This window comes from Zingiber officinale, chromosome 4B (assembly GCF_018446385.1).
Source record: "Zingiber officinale cultivar Zhangliang chromosome 4B, Zo_v1.1, whole genome shotgun sequence".
Lineage (NCBI taxonomy): Eukaryota > Viridiplantae > Streptophyta > Magnoliopsida > Zingiberales > Zingiberaceae > Zingiber > Zingiber officinale.
The window spans coordinates 26,834,311-26,840,628 of record NC_055993.1 but is presented as its reverse complement, the minus strand read 5'-3'; the positions used below and the strand labels follow the sequence as shown (position 1 = coordinate 26,840,628).

The 6,318-nt window shown below is 40.4% G+C and overlaps 1 long non-coding RNA gene across 1 annotated transcript; it reads left to right on the top strand.

The window, feature by feature from the left end:
- The first annotated feature begins 3,775 nt into the window (after positions 1 to 3,775).
- On the top strand, positions 3,776 to 4,164 carry LOC121977462. Its single transcript, XR_006110847.1, has 3 exons — positions 3,776 to 3,893; positions 3,998 to 4,048; positions 4,133 to 4,164. It is a non-coding gene; the product is annotated as an uncharacterized LOC121977462 (long non-coding RNA).
- Positions 4,165 to 6,318: the final 2,154 nt, after the last annotated feature.

The window sequence follows — 6,318 nt, the reverse complement described above, 5'->3', positions numbered from 1 at the left end:
TTTAGATTGATCAGAGGATGACACGGTCTATGCCTCACATTGATCAATCTAGATGTCTAGGATAGAAGGACACTTGTCATATCTTGTGAGGAGTCACAACTAATAGTCACAAGGTGATGTCGGATCTCGACATTCTTATAACTTGGGTAGTAATGATGTGTTGCTAGATACCGCTCATTACTTATGCTCCTAAATGGGTTTAGGGCATTGCCAACGTTGCAAGAACCTATAGGGTCACACACTAAGGACAATTAGATGGAGATTAGGTTCATATGATGAACCAAGAGGATTAGATTCATTTGATGAATCAAATTAGATTAAGAGTAATCCTAATTGGGCTAATTGAGTTGGACTCAAGTTGATTTATGTGTTCAATGAGTCTAATTTAGATTATTACTCATTGAATCAATTTAATTAAATGAATTAAATTCATTATATTAAGTTGGCTTGAATCAAATAGTTGGATTAGATCAACCATGGGAGAGATTTGGTCAAGTTTGACTTGACTTGAGAGGAAGAGGAAAAAGTCAAGTTTGACTTGACTATTTACCACATCATTAGTGATTTGGCATTAGGTGGACTAATGATGATGTGCCACATCATCAAAGAGTGCCACTTCATGGGGGTTACAAACCTATTCTCTTTAATGGCCACATTAAAGAGGAATGGAGGTTACAACTCCAATTTGGCCGGCCACTTATTGTGGTTGAATGAAATTGATTTTTCATTCAAGGCAATTTGATTCCATCCTCTTCCTTGCTCTAATTTTTTCTCTCCCTCTCCTCTTCTTGCCGTGGCTGATCAAGGGTGCTAGCACACCTTTGTTTAGTTTCTCTCCACCTAATTAGTTCGTGTGGATACTTCTAGAGGAGTGTCTATTTTGACACTCTCGAGATCCGGCACCGTTTGGACGAGCGGGAACGCGAAGGGCTTCGCTACAAGGGTAAATTTCTAAACATGTAGATCTAAGTATAGATCTAGATAGTAAACTCGTACTCGTAAGTTTTTCATAAATTTTCTTCGCACGGATCCATGGCTAGGGGCTTTCGGGGTTTCCGTGACGGGAAAAAGCGATTTTCGCGGTCCGAAAAACCCAACACTTCCAAGGTTCAAGAGGCAATCAACTACAACAAGGTCAAGCAAGAAGAGGTTTTTTTCCTTTGGGTACTTGTATTTTTCTTCTTGCGTTGTGTTGTATGTTGTGTGAGTATCGTACAAGGTTTCTCCACCTCCGGTAGTTACCCAAGAAGGAGTATTTCTTTCTTAGTGGAGAGTGCTTGCATGTGTGGATCCTTGGATTAGTCACCTCATATTGAGGTGGATATCAAGTAAATCCCTTGTGTTAGCGTTGTGAGAGTCCCCCCCCCCTCTCTAGCATCAATCGACCCTAAAATTAATGAACTCTAAAAATAGAATTTAAACTCCCTCCTATAGAATCCGAAACTTACACCAATCCCAAGCACCACTTAGAGCATCAAAACTTGCTTACTTTCATTTATTATAAAGAAAGGTTCATTAAAACATGAAGAAATCTCCTAAAAACCGTGAGGTGCATAAACTCTACATGATCCGAAATTCATAAACCCTATAAACTAATTTGAGCATCAAACCATTGCTAACTCCATTTAGAAAACAAGAAAGGAACAATAAAACATGAAAGTAATCCCCTAAAATAGTGAGGTGCATAATCTCTACATGATCTGAAATTCATAAACCATACAACCTAGTTGGAGCATCAAAACTTGCTAACTTTCAAGTAAAGATGAGAAAGGAACCTAAACCATGATATCATCTTCTTAAAAATAGAAAAGAACATAAAAAGCTATAGGATCCGAATTCCACAAGTTATAGAAACTAATTAAAGAATTAAGCAAAGTATAGAACATGCCTTCTGAATCTTTGCTACCAATCTCCTTCCTCTCCTCCTCCCTTTAGAGCTTAGGATCGATGGCCTTTAGGTGAGGGTGGGAGGCTTTAGGACCTGCGGGATTTTGAAGAAGGTGGAGGCTAGGAGCTTGGGGGAGGTGGCCGTACAAACCAAATGGGAGTAAGGTTTTTTTCTTTCTAAGATATATATGTAGGTTGTGCCAAATCCCTCTCATCCTTTGAATGGTTGCATATAAATTTGTATACACCTTGCTGTTTCCAAACTTTGGATTTTATCCCCTAACAATAAATTTTTGTCTAAGTTCCCTCTTTTTTATGCTACATAAAAAATTATCCCTTTGGTATATACATTTTATATATATATATATATATATATATTTATACGTATATAGATGAAATAAATCTTATACCTATTCAAGTCATACAAATTTTATATATATTTAAGTCATGAAATTTTATAGAAATTCGGATGTAATATAACTAAATTAATTAAACCTAAGTAAAGCTATCCATTTAAATTAAATCAATTTGAATTAAATCTGAATTGATTAAATAAAAATCTTCTTAATTAAAACAATTAGTTCCGGACACTACATTTTTCTTATTGTTCGTGATATACGAGTCCACTCAGACATTTCACATCTACAAAACATATTAAAACTTTCATATTCTAATAATGTAAATAGATGTTCGTGCATTGAAATCCATGAGGCAGGTGCTTCTTTCATGTATTCCATACAAAATTTTCTATCATGTAACAAAGGTGTACCTGACTTTATTTTTGCAAGGAATAGTTAACAATGTTTGCACTTATACTTATCACCTTTTGGATCCTCAACCTCAATCATTTCTGATCATACATGAGATCTCTTTTGTTTCTTTAACTTTGGACTTAAATTATCATTCTCAGTCGCATTATTATTCACACTATCCACTTTATCTCTTATCTATTGCCATTTCATTTGAATCTAACGAAGCTTGAATAACTGAATTTGCTGCTAGAGCAGAATCGACCATATTATTTGAAAATTAAAAGAGAAATTATCCTATGAAATTAACATATCTTCAAAATCAAGGAATAAATTTCATGGAAACAAACACTACTGTACTTAAATATGCAAAACTGTAAACTCGAAAAGTTATCAAAATTAATACTATTCTACTAAAAATAATATCTAACAACTTCTATTTCTTCAAGAAATATGTAAAATACCGGGAAAAAAGGGTGAAAAATAATAAGAGAATTTTTCCGAATTTTTAGAAATTTTTCGGAACTCGTATGGACGAGTTTACGGGGATAAAAGTGGGCCCCGGGAAAACCTATTTTGGGCTACCCATTTAAGCGAGGAAATGTTTATATTTATAATTCCTTTTTCTGTTTCTTTTTCTTTTTATTTCTTTCTTTGTTTCCTTTCCTAGCCGAAACCGCGCGCCCTCTTCTTTCCTCGTTGCGACCCGTGCCCTAACCGCTCGGCGGTTCTCCTCCTCTTCAGTCCTTCTGCCCGACGCCACTGCTCTCCCGCCGCAGAGCCATTTTCTCCTTTTCCTTCCGAGCCACACACCCGACGCCTTCTTCTTCCACTTCCCTCAAGCGCCGGCGACAAATCTGCCACCACCGACCCACTGTCGCCTTGCGTGTTGTCGCCTTTTCCCTCTGCGGATTTGTGATGCCTCTGCCCTAGGTCTCCGCCGCACGGAGTAGCGTCGACCCACCACAGATCTCTTCTCTGATCTCCTCTGTGAAGCCGAGCCACCGCCTAGCGTCGGCGACCCGCCCCTTTTCGGTGTTGCTCCTCCTCAACCCTAGTGTCGGCACAAGGAATTGGGTAAGACATTTCGATTTTGGTTATAGGTTTGTTGAGGTTTGGATGCAAAGTGTGTTCATTAATTGAGGATTTAGATTACACTCTAGTAATTGGAAACTAGTGAGAGTAATTGATGGAGAGCTTCTCTTCAATTCAGCAGCCTCTAGTTTCTTCACTGAACGATTACAGTGTTGCATTGAGGTGAGAAGTGTATAAATTGGATTCGTACTAAATTAAATCCATTGTTTCGTTTGCTGCATTGGATTGATTATGGTTCTAAGATTTAAAGTGTTAATTGTGAACAGGGGATTGACTCATTTACAGGATTGAGGCTGTTAATCTGTGCAGCTTGAGTGGTGAGTGATTTGTTGTTTAGTTTCAGGTGATGGATCAGGATTTGAGTCTTATGCTCAAAGGTTAATGTGTTGATTTTGATCCAGGGTGCGGATTTGGGAAATCAACAACTTCACCTTGTTAGGATCCTTCGTACGGCTAGAGAGGGGGGTGTGAATAGCCGACCCCAAATCTCTCGCGTTTCTTCCTACAATTCGTTAGCGCAGCGGAAAATACAAAGAAACGAAAGAGAAGAAAACCAAACCTTAACACGAGGATGTAACGAGGTTCGGAGATTAGGGCTCCTACTCCTCGGCGTGTCCGTAAGGTGGACGAGTCCAGTCAATCCGTCGGTGGATGAGTCCCCGGAGAACCGGCTAATACAATATACTCCTTGTGGGTGGAGAAACCTCGCCACAAACGTTTGCAAAAGCAAACAAAGAGTACAAGAACAAAGAGTAAGCAAGAAATACAATAAGAATACACAAGCACTCTACCAATCTTGCTTTCTCGTCGACTGAGTCCGGATGAAGCAGCAGCTTCAAAAACTCTAACAGCAGCAATTGTTTCAATCGGTGAAGCTCACGCGAAGCTTTCGGACGAGCTCAACAAAACATCCTTGGCAAAGACAGAGGAAGAAGGGTCAGGAAGATTTTTCCTTAAGCGAGCATGCAAATAGTTTATGTGACAGGCTAGAATATTCTAAAATATGACTGTAGGCTGGACATGCTTGTTGTTAGTGACATAAACTTTCAGAGTCCCGGACATGTATCGGTCTCGCGATAGCCCGATCGGTCGTGGACCGATCGGGAAGATCCTGATCGGTCTCATCGGGAAGAACACCTAATTCGGTGCTCACTCGACACATTCCTAGAACCGAGTCGAGGAACATTGAGCTCGATCGACCTTCAGGTCCGATCGATTCTGACCGCCGATCAGGCTTCTTCTTTACCGATGAGCTTGTCGGTCCACGGTTGCTATGCCAACTCCAATCGAGCTGGAGGCCCAGGATGGTGCCGACAGTCTAGTTTTCGATACTGCAGCCCGATCCAAATTTTTCAACCCTAAACCTAAGGCTTCCACACCAACATCCGGTCAACCTTGACCTGTTGGTACATCATGCCTAGCATCCGGTCACTCCCTTGACCTGCTAGCACTCCCCGCTAAGTGTCCGGCCAATCCTTTGACCCACTTAGACTTTTCAACACCAAGTCCGATCATCCCCGATCCATCTGGATTTTCCTTGCCTGGTTTCACTCACCAGGACTTTCCCAACCGCCTAACATCCCGTTAGGACTTTCCCACTGGTTTCACTCACGGGACTTTCCACACGCCAACATCCCGATTAGGACTTTCTCACCGCTGGCTTCACTCACCGGACTTTCCAACCGCCTAACATCCCGCTTAGGACTTTCCCTCGTGCCAAGCTCCTTGCTTGATTTTCCGTACCAAGTCTCCATACTTGGACTTTTCGCGTGCCAAGCTCCTGCTTGGACTTTTCCGATGCCAAGTCTCCATACTTGGACTTTTTTCCGAATCAGGTCAACGTCAACCTTGACCTACGGTTGCACCAATACTCTCCCAAACATCTATTCTTGTCCCATATCAAGAATACAACTCTTCCACGAGTGTCAAACATCAAAATACAACTCAACTAGGTCAACCTTGACCTAAGGTTGCACCAACAATCTTCCTAAGTCAAACATCAAAATATAACTCGAGTCAGGTCAACTCGAGTCAGGTCAACCAGGTCAACCTTGACCTAAGGTTGCACCAACAATCTCCCCCTTTTTGATGTTTGACAAAACCATAATCAAGTTAGGTTAACCCGATAACCTAACTTAGGTTTTCAATCATCTTCCAATGTCCAATGTTCTTTCCTTGAACATTCTCTGGACATTCTCCCCTTAGGTTAACCCGATAACCTAACTTGGGTTCTCCAATAATTCTCCCCCTTTTTGACATACATCAAAAAGAATTCCAATGTTCTTCCTTGAACATTCCTTGACATTCTTTCCCTAGCTTAGGTTAACCCGATAACCTAACTTGGATTCTCCAATAATTCTCCAATGAACACTCTCCCCTTTTTGACACACATCAAAAAGAACAAGGAGGGTATCAAGGTCAAGAGTTTCTTCCTAATGAAAATCTCATACCTTTCATTGAAACTCTTAATTTCCCCCTTGATACTAAACTCAACAATCAACTTAGTGATAATCCCATATCACTAATCCTCAAAAGTCTTAAGGAGTACAAACTCCCCCTAAAAGTCAACTCCTCTTGACAATTAGGT